Source organism: Eulemur rufifrons, chromosome 8 (genome assembly GCF_041146395.1).
Source record: "Eulemur rufifrons isolate Redbay chromosome 8, OSU_ERuf_1, whole genome shotgun sequence".
Classification (NCBI taxonomy): domain Eukaryota; kingdom Metazoa; phylum Chordata; class Mammalia; order Primates; family Lemuridae; genus Eulemur; species Eulemur rufifrons.
Genome location: NC_090990.1, coordinates 119,028,325 through 119,042,976, shown reverse-complemented (window position 1 = coordinate 119,042,976; position 14,652 = coordinate 119,028,325). Strand labels below are relative to the sequence as shown.

Here is a 14,652-nt window from a genome sequence, read left to right as displayed (position 1 = left end):
AATAATTTGCTCTTATTACTATCTTTATCATTATTATGGTTATTAGTATGAGTATCATTGCTATTGCTATTTTTGGCACAAGAAATTACTGTTTCAAGTACAAGTATTTGAAAATTCAGTTTGATTTTATTTTCTAAAACAATACTTAAATAGGAAATCAAATTATTGTTTTGATAAGAAATAAAGTACATAGCAATGGTCACTGATATAACACTGACATGAAGTAACATTCTTTGTAGCCTTGTAATATATGGGTGAATATGAAATAAAGATAAAGCCTTTGTTCATAAAATAAAGATTGGATAATTCTAATTTTATTTTATTAGTGGTTTGTTTAAATAAACTTTGTGGAATATTACCAGATATTCTGCTTTCAAATGTCACCTTCAATGGTAAGAATAAATCTCTGTCTGTAAAGGGTTCTGTTTTTTTTTTGTTTTTTTTTTTTAAGGGTTCTGTTTTTTGTATGTGTTTGTTATATTACCATACTTACTGTGAAGTACTGAGAAAGCCAAAGGCATATTGATAGAAAATGTTAAAATACACACATACACACTATATCCCATTTTGGTTACCCTAAGTGCAAAACTGAAAATTCAAATTAGAAGCAAAAAACTACAAATGATGTGAAAGCATATATATATAATAGTAGAATACCCTACCTCCCCCCCAAAAGAAACAATTTGAAACTTTTATATTTAGCAGTGAGAAAGGGTAAACTATGGAGCGAGATGTCATAGAACTAATGAGTTCATTTAGTTTATAGTATTTGTTTAGCATTTGTCTTAGTCTGTTTTGTGTTGCTGTAAAGGAATATCCATGGTTGGGCAATTCATTAAAAAAGAAAGAAAAGGGGTTGATTTGGCTCACACTTCTGATGGCTGGAAAGTTTAATTGGCCATCTGCATTCAGTGAGGGCCTCCAGCTGCTTTTACTCAAGCCAGAAAGTGGAGAGCCAGTCTGTGCAGAGATCACAAGGTGAAAGAGGAAGCAAGATAGAAAGGGGGAGGTGCCATGCTCTTTTTAGCAATCAGCTTTTGTGGAATGAACAGAGTGACAACTAACTCACCCTCATAGGAGGGCACTAATCTAGTCACGAGGAAACCACCCCCATGAGCCAATACTTCTCATTAGGTCCAACTTCTAACATTTGGGATAAAATTTCAGCATGAAGTTTGGAAGGGACAAACATCCAACCTATAGCAACGTTAAAATGTTAGCTTTAGAATTTTGAAAGCTCACTTCCTAAACATTTATCCTGATGAACTAAAATACCATTTCTGACATAATATGACTTATTGATAATTAACAATAATTTTATTGTAGATATTCTTGTAAATGATTATTATATCATGGTGCAACTTGAAAATCTTGCTTTGAGCTTGTCTACATTTTTAATAATTTCATTTCCTTAAAAGTAGGGTGTATTTATTTCTATTCATTCTATACAAATATGATCAATGGTACTAAAGGTTAGTTATCAACAGGGCACTTTACCAAAGATGGCATGGGAGCCTTTTACAAGTGTTATGCCTCATTGTCCTTGAATGTCCCAGTACCCTTGAGTTCCTAGAGTAACACCTTGTGTGGTCTTCCAGGTCATGAAGTGATCTACATCTTCCATTCCACATTTAGTATATAAACTCCCCTTTACAGCATTGGAGTGTGGTAAATTTAGCAGGGCAATGAACTTTGAATCTAAGGCCTTAGGATAAAAGTTCCCAGGATTATTCTTGATATTTGTGTGAGTGGAGAACATTCCCATAGATTTTAATCTATTGTGACATAAGAATACCTATATAATATGACTCTCTATATACACTGATGAATAATAATTTTACACTTTGATAGGGGCTGGCAAGATGGCTGACTAAGAGGCAGCTGGCACGTACCTCTTCATTAGAAAAGAATTAAGATATCCATTAGATATCCATACTTTGAATAGATCTTGGGGGAAAGAACACTTGAATATAACAGAGAGGTGACAGGATACACCAATGGTGAAGGAAGAGGATGCAGGACTGTCTGCTCAGGGTTGCTGAGAGCCTTGAGTGAGCCCGAGTCAGAGACCTTTCTGTTCCACACTCCTGCCTTGAACCTTTACAATTTTAGCTACAGAAGAGCTTCTTGACTCCCGTAGGCCTCCAGACTGGTGTAGAAAGCTATTTAGACATCATACAGAGACACTGCTCAAACTCACAGGGAGTTCTGCAGGCTTCCAAACTCTGGGCAAGTGCAGCCCAGAGCCATTCTGAGAGGCCTTCCCGCAAGACTCTGAGCCCTGCCCTGAGGCTGCTGCTGCTGGGCCAGGAAGGGAGAAGGGAACCTAGGCTGTCCTACATGCCCCAAAGTCACACTCTGTCACCATATCTGTGGGCTACCGTGGGACATAGAGGTGTTCAGACCACACTCCCTATTCCTGCCAGCCTTCCCCGAAGCTGCCCGCATGGCTGCGTTCCCAGAGACGGGCATACCCCTCCAGGTGGTTGTCCTGCAGTATAATTATCATTGACTCACCTGAATATTTTTTGGGAGGCCTAGAACCAGCCCAACCCTCCCTACCACAGTCAGCCCTTGAACTCAGAGGGCCTGAGGACAGGTCTGCTGGCCTGGGGCTGTTGCCCGCAGGACTTGATCATGTAGATCACGGGCACGGAAGGGATATTTGTGAACTGAACTCATGTGGGTAAGGATCCCTCGTGGGAAGAACTGAGAAGAGAGTGTGGCAGGAGCTCATGCTGTGGTGTGCAAGCAGTGAGTCCCTCCCTTCACAGGGAAGGGTGTGGCCTGACATCGCGGTTTCTGTTCTGTGTGAGACACTCGTGGGCTGGGGTGGCTCCATGACCTGAAAGCAGATTGCTTGGGACTGGCCTCGCTGGTTTGGTCTGTACCTGGAAGCCAGACACTCGAGGGACATCCATCAGTTCAAGAGAGTGGGAGCAGAGAGGGTCCCACTACCACCTACTGGGCTATGGATTCTGGACGCCTCCATGTAGGTTTTTTGATGGGGTAGAGGCACATCAGCCCCTTCCTGGCAGCTTCCCCCAGCAGCCTAAGAGCTGCCCCCAACCTAGCCATTAAGGCAGAAATTGCACCCACCTTTGAGAGCTTGGATGCAGGTTTGCCCAATGCAGCCACCCCAGCTTTGCTCTCCCCATCTGACTCAGTGGTGGCAGAACACAGGATAGGGACCCCTGGGAGTTCTAAGGCCCCAGCCATTGCCCAGGATGTCTGAGTACTTCTGACTAAATAAGGACAAGCTTACGTCCCACAAACACCACTACCACCAGTTGTCTCCTATTGGCAGGGAGATCAACTCATACAGCCCATTAAAACATTTGCTGGCACAATTATGCCATACATAGCTGACTTTTACCTGCAAGAGCCACTTACTATCCTGGAGGCAGTATAAGATCTGTAGATCATAAATGATTTCTTTGCTATTATTTTCATCAGATTTTTCCCAGCACATGATTTAAAAATCTCACTTAAATATATGTGACATTTGCTTCATATATCATTTTTAGAAAAGTGAATTTCAGGCTGTCACACCTGTGAATATGCACTTAAAATACCATCTCACATTTTACTAAGTCTCCCATGGTGTAAACTGAAATTTTGGATTGGCAAACCTATCATTAAAAGAGCACCCTTATGTTGTGTTTACAAATTTACATTATGTCAATTAAAGCTGCCAAGTAGGGCCTATCTTGCTGCTCAGAGGAATACTAATTTTTTCTTTTAAAAATAGTTTTATTATAAATCGAATAACAGAGTATTAGATAAAACAAATAATACAGCAACTATTTGTAGAGTATGCTTAAGATGTAAGAACTAAAAATACAATGAGCCCATCAGCCACCTTACAAAGTAAAACGTAACACTTAAAGCCCCATTTGTGCCCTCTTACCAATCCCATCCCTCTCCTTCAAACCTTAGGCAACTGCTCTGAAGAACTTTAAATTCATTCTTCACTTGTAGATGAAAATCCCAGCTTACCACTTCCTAGAGCATTTTGTTTTCACTTGAGACATCCACTGTATTTGTAGGGGTTGGGGAAACAGTGGAATGAGAGATACAAAACTGGGGAGCCAGAGACCAGGTGTTGCAGGTGCCAGGACCCCCTAGAACTCTACTCTCGTCCTCACCATCCACAGACTCTGTGCCTGCTTCTTCATACTCCTTCTTCAGGGCGGCCAGGTCCTCCCAAGCCTCGAAGAACTCCCTGTCCCCTATCCTGGCCCACATACCAGTGTGCAAATGCCCACTTGGCATATAACAGGTCAGACTTGTGGTCGAGATGGGCCCAGGCCTCGGTGATGGCTGTGATATTCCTTAGCATGCAGACTGCCTGCTGCATCTTGCCTCGGTTGCCACCAGGCACCACTGTTGGGGGCTGGTGGTTGATGCCACCCTTGAAACCTGTGGAATATCAGTCCACAAACTGGATGTTGCATTTGAGCTTGATAGTGTCAATGGCTGCATTCACACCCTTCGGCACCACTTCTCCACAATAAAGCATGAAGCAGGCCATGCACTTACCATGGTAAAGGTCACACTTGACCGTCTGATTGGAGGGTTCAAAACAGACATTGGTGATCTCTGCCACTGAGAGCTGCTCAAGGTAGGCCTTCTCAGCTGAGACAATAGGTGAGTAGGTCACCAGGGGAACCTGGATACAGGAGCAGGGCATCAGATTTCTCTGGAACTCCATGAACTCCACATCGAGGTACCATCAAAATGCAGTGAGGCAATGATGGAGGACAACTGGCTGATGAGCCTGTTGAGGTTGGTGTAGGGAGGGTGCTTGATGTCCAGGTTGCAGCAGCAGACATCATAGATGGCCTTGTTGCATATTATAAAGGCACGATCTGAGTATTCTGGGGTGGTGTGGGTGGTCAAGAGGGAGTTATGGGGTTCTACAATCACTGTGCACACTTGAAGGGGTGGGTAGAAAGCAAACTCCAACTTGGACTTCTTGCCACAGTCAACAGAGAGCCACTCCATCAGCAGGGAGGTAAAGCCTGAGCCAGTGCCACTCCCAAAACTAAGATTGGGAAGCCCTGAAGTCCAGTGCAATGGGCTGTTAGTTTTCGGATTCGCTCCAGCACTAGATGGATAATCTCCTTTCTCACAGTGTAGTGGTCACGGGCATAGTTGTTGGCAACATCTTCCTTGCCAGATATCAGCTGCTCAGGGTGGAAGGGCTGCTCATAAATGTCAGTTCTTACCCCATCTATGACAGCAGGATCCAGGTTCACAGAGACAGTCCAGTGCATGAGCTTGCCAGCCCGGCTTCACTGAAGAAGGTGTTGAAGGAGTCATCGCTGCTCCCTAGGGTCTTGTTGCTGGGCATGGAAAAAGGATCTTCAGCTAGAGCCTTTTTGTTTCTCTATCTCATATCATAATAGGATTTTTGTGAGAAAGACATTACATAAAAATGAATTATATTTATTATAGAGCCAATTACATGCTACATGTTCCACATATGCTAGCTAGTAATAATGACAATGTTAGTAATGGTATTAGAATTATACTAAGAAGAGAAAAAGTAGGATTAGTCACGTATTTTCCTTCCCTAAGGTATTCAGAAATAATTCCTGATTATTGATTCGGTGTTTCAAGTCTCTAATTTTCTCTGCCTTCCCTTGGTTTGGGGTCACATTATCAATGGTTTTCATAAGAGCTCCATTGCCTTCACAAAATCTTGAGCCTTAGGTCACATTGTTTATTTGCTATCAATAGACTATTAAGAAAGAAATTCAAATTACTAATTATTATTAAAGATTCCTCCTGATAAAATCTGAATGCATACACAGAAAATAAGCTAACTATTATGAGAAGGTGAATTTTTTTTTTTTTTTTTTTTAGGAGGTGAACATTTGACACCAGGGTTTAGTAGGAGGCAGGCATAAAGTCCGGAAAGGGCAAGACTGACAATAAGGTAGGGTCAGAAATAGTTTAAAAATAAACATCCTGATAAATGTGTAGAGCATGTTGTCACATTGATATGAGGGCAAAATTAATGAAAAAATATTCTCATGTTTCAGGTACAGAGAATGCTAGGATCATGCACTATGATTAATGATAGAAAGGGAGAGGTTGGAATATGAGTGGATATGGAGAAAGAACTGACGCAGCTACTGAGTGCCAACTCTTTGAAGATGAGCTGAAGTCTAAATTTCTGCATGGGGAAGTTCATTGAAAATTTGAATTTTTTAGCTTAGATTTCAGTTTATACAGAGGATATGCTGATATTGGATGACAGCAGATCTGAGATCAACAGTGATGGAACATGAAACATAGGGTCTAGGATTTAGTGCATATATCTAACCTAACTTATTTATCTATTAATTCCCTTAAGAAGTACTACTGAAACCTAGCATTTAATAGACTTCTCTTTTGCATCAGGAATATAGCTGTGGACAAAACGGCCTAGAATTGAGATCATATATAACTTAAGGCTTATCATCAAAAATCAATGATTAAGAAAGTAATTACAGCACAGTCTTGATTAGCAGAATGATTTGGAAGTGCATAACAAGGTGTCTAACATCAGATCATCCAGGTTTTAAATTGCTGAATCTGAACTCAAGGCAGAACAATTCATTCTTAAACACAGTTAACTTTAGGGTAGATTCTTATCAGCAGACACTCAGATTTCCAGAGCTCTCTCCTAGTGCATAGACATCAGGCCTGTAGAATTAGACTAATTTCAAATTCCACTGGAAATCTAATAACCTCAGGGGTTTGTCCATATCACTCAAGACTTCACTGATGTTAACCTTTAAAAGATAGCCATTAGTAATTAAAAATGGGTAGAACTGGTAAAAGAAGGGATTAGCACAACCATATGTGACTGGGATGCATCAACAGAATTCTTTATTTTACAAGGATAGAATGTAGAAATCGGGCCTCTAGTGGTAAGATCTGTATGAGCTGTCAGGCTCTTAATTTTCACAGGTGACCTAAGTTCACACTTAATTCCAACTTGCAGGAGTTGTACCAAGCAAAAATCAGAAGGGGGTAGAAAAGAGCTATCTGGGTGAGAGAAGCCATCCAATTTGAAAAGTGGCCAAAGAGGAGGATTACCATGTATTATAGTATATGGAAAATGCTATTCCAAAAGGGTGTCATTCCACATCAAATTCATAGACCCAGATCACCTCTGACCTCATAGGAGTTATTTTGTCTCTGAACATTTGTTCTTAGTTTTCTTGCCAGGATCTTTTTTTCTCTATGCAACTCTTGTATATTTGTTTGCAGGGTTCTGGCCTTCATCGGCTTTATTCTTGCTTTTCATACTTGCCATTTTTTAATTTTAATCTATATCCTCTTATCCACTGCCACAATAATAATTACCACCAATATGCTGAGAGAGCCTCTACTAGCATATAAGGCAGCTTTAATGCCCATTAGAAAGTCACACTCCCTTTCTGCAGATGGATTTCAAGTAGCTACCCCTGTTTTCACTTAAAAAGATTTCCTTTTCTTCAGGCTGATGTAACCTCTATTAAGGTTAGTAACCTCTTGATCAAACCAATAAATGTTTTTAGCCTTATTTCTCATCCCTTTGGCAAAGTCACGTACTGAAAACCATTAAAAAAAACAACACTGTTTTATGATAGGAATTCACAAATATTCATACCTAACCACTATTCTAATACAGAGACTCCACAATTATCTTCCAACCAGACATTTATACCAGAATATGTGGCAGATATGTCAAAAACCAGATTCATTACATTTCACCAAAAATGTATCCTTCTATATTTGCTTTTGTGCTTAATCATGATTCCTTATACCCCATCTGCTAAGGTAGAATGCTCTTATTCACTATTTCCTATTAATTTCAGCTCATAAATAACACCTCAACCTGGAAATCCAATAGCCTCATTTCTTCGTTCATGTCTCAAGACTTCAGTGATGTTGGCCTTGGAGAGGGTAACCATTAGCAATTAAAAACAGGTGTAACCATCTGGTTTTGCTAATCATTTCCATAGACTAGGCTACACCTTCTCTCCCAATTTCTTCACACATGATTTAGTCCTCCAGTCATTGGCTCTTGGTTTTCAGCCCCATTCTTCCAAGGAACTGACCACTCTGCATGATACAGCCTTTCTTTCCTATATCCAGTGACCACTTTCCAATATACTTTATTTGTCTTGCAATATTTGAAAATATTACTCTCATCATCCTCAGAGTGCTCTTTTATATTTCTTTCAAAGAAGGGTTCTATCCTATTTTTTTATTACTTCCTCTCAGTCATTGTGTGTGTGTGTGTGTGTGTGTGTGTGTGTGTGGTTTCAGCTTCCTTTGGCTATAAGTAAATATTCATATTCAGGAGGGTTCAGTTTCAGTCTTCCTGCTTCTCTATGTCCTAGGTTCTGTGATCATGTTCATGATTTCAACTGCTGCATATATGCTGCAGACTCCCCAAATTTCTATCTACATCTACATATCTGGCATCTTCACTTACAAGTCACCCAAAGTACCTAAAAATAAACGTGATCAGAATTTAATGTAGCATCTTCTTCCTTAACTATAGTAATTCTCAGGTTGTACATACATCCATTAGTTCCACAACCATTCCCTACTTATACAAGTGTAAATGCTGGAAGTCATTCATGATTCTTTGCTCTACTTCTCCTTCTTTCATCCCTCAACAAAGTTAGTCCCATCGGTTCATTTATCTCCCAAAATAATAAGAATACTATTATTCTCCCCATCATCTCTATTTTGGTTAAATTTCCTGGTACTATACTTAACTTGTACTTTTTTTTTTTTTTTTTTTGAGACAGAGTCTCACTTTGTTGCCCAGGCTAGAGTGAGCACCGTGGCGTTAGCCTAGCTCACAGCAACCTCAAACTCCTGGGCTTATGAGATCCTCCTGCCTCAGCCTCCCGAGTAGCTGGGACTACAGGCATGTGCCACCATGCCTGGCTAATTTTTTCTGTATATATTTTAGTTGGACAGATCATTTCTTTCTATTTTTAGTAGAGACGGGGGTCTCGCTCTTGCTCAGGCTGGTCTCGAACTCCTGACCTTGAGCGATCCACCCGCCTCGGCCTCCCAGAGTGCTAGGATTACAGGCGTGAGCCACTGTGCCTGGCCTAACCTGTACTTTTATACCATTTTCATATCAAATTTAGAAAGAAATATTTTACTGACATATCAGAAATTAAAGGAATTCTCTCTCAGATCACATTTTTCTGAAACTAGAAATAAAGAAATAAACTTTATTAACATGAGAAGATATTTTTAAATTTCCTCTTTAAAAAGGATATTTGAATCATGAAAAGGAGAAGGATAACATGATCTGTGAGAGTCCAACAACTCAGGGTGCCTGTACCGGGAAGACAAGCTGGGCAAGGCAGAGGCGCTGAGCCCAGGGAGGAAGGAAACTCTATCTGACCTCATGAAGGTCAACACGTTGAGATATTTTAAACATACAAGGAGCCAGTCAATGTTGAGGAGAAGTTGAAGGAGGAATACTTTGGATAATGAAAGAATGTTATAGTCCCTTATTCTGATTTTCAAAACATATGGTAGCTTTTATTTTCATGAGCCAGCACATAGTTCATGGATTGGCATCTGTTGGGTTCTAAAGATTAAGAACGAATGGTGGGCCGGGCGCGGTGGCTCACGCCTGTAATCCTAGCACTCTGGGAGGCCGAGGCGGGTGGATTGCTCAAGGTCAGGAGTTCGAGACCAGCCTGAGCGAGACCCCGTCTCTACTAAAAATAGAACGACATTATATGGACAACTAAAAATCTATATAGAAAAAATTAGCCGGGCATAGTGGCGCATGCCTGTAGTCCCAGCTACTCGGGAGGCTGAGGCAGTAGGATCGCATAAGCCGAGGAGTCTGAGGTTGCTGTGAGCTAAGCTGACACCACGGCACTCACTCTAGCCTGGGCAACAAAGTGAGACTCTGTCTCAACAAAAAAAAAAAAAAAAAAAAAAAAAAAAAAAAAAAAAGAACGAATGGTGGAGGAGAGGCACAGAAATCGTTTAATGAATTTACCTACCAAGGATTATCTGTGCTAAGCAGAATATATGTCAGCCTAGTAACCGGTTCAACAATGAGTTTGAGCATGAGGCTATGTGACATTATTAATTAATCAAAGTCTTGAGACTGGGCATGGTGGCTCTCACCTTATAAGCCCAGCTACTCAGGCAGTGAGGTGGACTTTTTTCTTGATACCAGAAGTTTGAGACCAGCCTATGCAACATAGCAGGATGTTGTCTATACAAAAAATAAAAAATAAAAACATTAGCTGGGCATGGTGTGGTGTGTGCCTGTAGTCCCAGATATTCTGGTGACTAAGATCCAAGAATCCCTTGGGCCCAGGAGTTCAAGGCTATAATGAGCTATAATAGCACCATTGTACTCTAGCCTGGGTGACAAAGTGAAACCCTGTCTCTAAAAATAAATAAATGAGTAAATAAATAATCAGAGTCCTGGTTTCATCTGATATTAGCCTATATAATCATAACAAAGACAGATAGCTCATATCATTTTTTATAATGTGCCATGAAATATTTTAACTTAGATTGTACTAAACTAAAAAAAAATCTTCCTAAACATATAAATAAAACTTTTAAGAAAATTTAATATAATCTTTTATAGAGGTTGAGCACCCCAATCTAAAAATGCAAAATCCAAAACTTTTTGAGTGCTGACATGACACAAGTGGAAAATTCCACATCTGACCTCATGTTGATAGTTCATAATCAAAACACAATAAAAACTTTGTTTCATGTACAAAATTATTTAAAATAATTCATAAAATTACCTTTAGGTTATATATATAAGGCATATTTGAAACATAAATGAATTTTATGTTTAGATTTGTGTCCTATCCACAAGATATCCCATTATGTGTATGAAAGTATTCCCACATCCAAAAGGTCTGAAATCCAAAGCACTTCTGGCCCCAAGCATTTCAGATAAAGGATACTCAACCTGTATATAATCTTTGATATAGATGAGAGATCATTAAAATAAATGAACAAACAACAGGATTTTTAATCACTTAAATGCTAATAATAACAAATTTTCCCATGAACTCACTGAGTCCATCTCATTTGTTCACTTATCAATACAAAATAGTTGACACTTCTTATTCATTTATTCACTCATTAGTTCACTGATTCACTTATTCAATGAAAAACATTTTAATGATTAATTATGTATCATTGCAGCAGTTACTTTTTGTTTATTTTGAGTTGGATCATTGAAAGAACCCATATAATTACACAAGTTATACTCAAGTGAAGTTTTAATAGAGACAATGTGTACAATAGAACAGGAGAAGAGAAACATGGGCAAATATCAAGCAGGTCCCAGACACTCAGGCAAAGATTTTCAAGGTTTTCTCTTATTCTCTCAGGAAAAGAGTCATCTTAGGGTCACAAACCATGAAGGTGTATGTGATATACCTTGGTATGAGGGAAGCTGAGGCTTATGGAGTGTTTGCTCAGGTTTTGTCTGTTTGTTTGTTTGTTGGTTTTTGTTTGAGACAGGGTCTTGCTCTGTCGACCCTGCTGGAGTGTGGTGGCCTCATAATAGCTCACTGTACCCTCAAACTCCTGGGCTCAACCGATTCTACGGCTTCAGCTTCCAGAGTAGATGAGACTACAGGTGCACACCATCACACTCAGAATTTTTTTTTTTTTTTAATTTTTTTGGAGAGATAATGTCTCGCTCTTGCTCAGGCTGGTCCCGAACTCCTGACCTCAAGCAATCCTCCCACCTGGGCCACCCACAGTGCTAGGATTACAGACGTGAGCCACCGCTTCCACCTGTGTTTGTTTTAAATAACCCATTAGTCAGACAGCCAAAACCAGGATGAGTAAACAGTTAAACCAAGTGCAAATCATCTATCTATACGTTTTCCATAAACAATGTTGTCTTGCCTCTGGAAGAGTTTCAGGACTTTAAGTTGCACAAAATAAATCACTAATAGATTATTTTATACCTATCTTAGCCCAGAGTTAGTCAGATGGAGCTATGGTAACATACAGCCACCATAGATCAGTGCCATGTAGACTCTATTTTACACCCTCTTCTTCTTTCCCTGAAAATTGGAAGTTGAATTTCACTTTAATGTTTTCCAGGTGTAAGTGCTAGAGTACTGGTCAGGGTGAAGGGACAAGCTCCTCTTTGATTACTGAGAGAAAATAGTGCCACAATAGAGTCCAAGTAACTGGATTAATGCATGTTACTTTCCCTTGAATAATACAATTTTAACCCTTCCAGAAGCACTTTCACCAATCTCCATTCTGTTCTATATGCCAGAAACCTGGGCTCTGTGGATTGCTGAAGTCAGGTCCCCAGCCATACGGCTTCTAGTGGAGTTTGGCCAATGAGAGCCAGTAGAATGAGATAGGAGGTTAGGAGAGAGTGATACTGGGGCCTTTAGTCCCTAGCTCCACCCCTGGAGAGACGTAGCTTCTGCAATGACATAGCTCCTCTTTGCCGGCTTGCTGTATACAGTTTTGTCTCCATGATGCGGTGCCTTTTCCCTTTTTTTCCCCCTTCAGTCCTAAGGTCAGGGATGATTGCTGGCCACGGTTACTAACTCTAGGGCAATAACCACCCTTACTGCATTTCGTAAACCCTACTCTCATTTATGAATATTAGAAAGGTTGTTTGTAGAAAAGTACTAATTACTGACTTCTGTTTTCAAAACAAGACCTTTCATCCTTTGTTCCCCTTGTTTAGGACACTCTTCTCCATACTGTCCTGCCTTCCTCTGTTATTGTCCGAAACCGAGCTACCATTTACACTTTTCCTTTAGAGAGTACTTCCTCCATGAGCACATCCCATCCCCAGTAATTAGATGGTCCTTCCAATCCCTGTGGTCACACAGGATGTTATATATCCTCATCACAATATTTAAAACACTATTCATTTTTGTTTGAATTTCCCATGAAACTATAGCTCAATTAGAGGGAATGTTTTACATATTTATTATTTTAAGAACTTATTTTTGTGTCCAAAGCATGACAGGAACTCAATATTTATGGAATTGAATAGGTGTATAAAGGATAAACAAAATTGTAGAAGACATTTGAGGAACATGGCTTTAATACACAGAGAACCTTTTAAGAGACTGATATATAGCAATGTATTCTTTTAGGCACTGGGATGTACAAATTTGAGGCAGTAATACTTTCTTCATGCTCTCCATTAGTCCACAAGCATGGACTGATGTGTTTGTCATATTGCAGCATATGTCTTAAGCTTAAGTTTTCTTCTATTCTCATCTGATTTTTTTCTGTAGTTGATTGCCTTTATAGCTTGAATTATCACCTACAAGCTCATTTCTACTATTAAGAGCTTAATACATACCTTGAACCATTTACATCTGCCCATTTGAGGGAACTTTAATTAAAGCAATAGTCTCATTTGTTCCCAAAATAGCAGTATCTGATATGACTGATGGTTAGGGTAAAACAACTGGATTTGCATTGCCTCCTTCTTTTCAGATCTGCTTACTCAAAGAAAGACTATATTCTCATATATCGTTAGCCATTTGATAAACTTAGAAGATAAGGTCCACATGGGGAAGCCTATAAACTCCAAAAGCTGCCAAAAAATGGAGGCTCTGTGGGCTTATTTTTTGAATTCCTTATTTGGAAGACCACCATAGCTACACAATTAGGCTATACTCTCAAACTTTGTTTTGCCAGTGAAAAAGGTGGTATTTAGATTGCCAACCGTCTGACTCTTCCTTCAACTGCTTCCAAATTTAGCAGGAAAGATAGAGTTTATTTATTTAGACACCCAAAAGCTCCAAGAATTTTCACAGTTATATTTCCAGCCCAGATATCTCCTCTGAGATTTATACTCACACATACAACTCATACAATTGAGAACTCAATAATTCCATTCAGATATTTCAAAGAATCAACAAACTCAACATTTTTATATCATTTTTATTTCAAAATATTAGAGGCTACAAGTGTTCATTGCTACATGCATGAATTGTATAATGCTGAAGTCAGGGCTTTTAGACATGTACCATAATAGGGTACATGTACTGAATAGGTAAGTTTTTTATCTCTCACCCACTCCCACTCTCCCCTCTTCTTAGTTTCCAGTGTCCTTTATACTACTTTATGACCATGTGCACCCATTGTTTAGCTCCCACTTATTAGTGAGAATATTTGGTGTTTGTTTTTCCATTCTTGAGATACTTCACTTAGGATAATGGTCTCCAGTTCCAGCCAAGTTGCTGCAAACGACATTATTTCATTCCTTTTATGGCTGAGTAGTACTCCATTGTGTGTATGTGTGTGTATGTGCATGTATGCCACATTTTCTTTATCCACTCATCAATTGATGGGCACTTAGGTTGATTCCACATCTTCGCAATTATGAAATGTGCTGCCATAATCATTCCGGTATAGGTGGGGAACTACAGACCAGTATCCCTTATGAACATAAAATCCTCAGCAAAATACAAGGAAACAAAATCCAACAGCATGACACAAAGATAACCCACCATCATCAAGTGGGTTTTATCCCTGTGATGCAAGGATGGTTCAACATATACAAATAAATAAATGTGATTCACCACATTTAGTGGAGTAAAAACAAATACCATAAGATCATCTTAATAGATGCAGAAAAAGTATTTG

General features: G+C 39.6%; 1 pseudogene; it reads right to left on the bottom strand.

Annotated features, from left to right (window-relative positions):
* Positions 1-4,005: 4,005 nt before the first annotated feature.
* On the bottom strand, positions 4,006-5,356 carry LOC138390401 (tubulin alpha-1C chain pseudogene; annotated as a pseudogene).
* Positions 5,357-14,652: the final 9,296 nt, after the last annotated feature.